The sequence below is a fragment of the Merops nubicus genome, unplaced genomic scaffold, assembly GCF_000691845.1.
Source record: "Merops nubicus isolate BGI_N331 unplaced genomic scaffold, ASM69184v1 scaffold39398, whole genome shotgun sequence".
NCBI lineage: Eukaryota > Metazoa > Chordata > Aves > Coraciiformes > Meropidae > Merops > Merops nubicus.
The window spans coordinates 774-1061 of NW_008624428.1; positions in this window are offsets into that span (position 1 = coordinate 774).

The window sequence follows — 288 nt, forward strand, 5'->3', positions numbered from 1 at the left end:
TAAATATAGCGCTGTGCCCCGGGCAGGGCCACGTGTCTTCTGCGGGAGCCACCATAGTAGCTGTTAGTCATGGAGCAGGAGATCGAGGTGAGGTGTGGAGCCACAGCCACAACACTACTCAGCCAGGAGGCAGAAGGGCTGAAAGCCCTCCTCTGCTTTTAGTGTCTGTATGCCACTTTCTACTGTTCATGAGTGCTACACACCATAGCCACCGCTGCTGCTGTCGTAGCCACCACAGTAATAGACAGCCTCGTCCTCGGCTTGGAACCCAGCGACGGTCAACGTGGC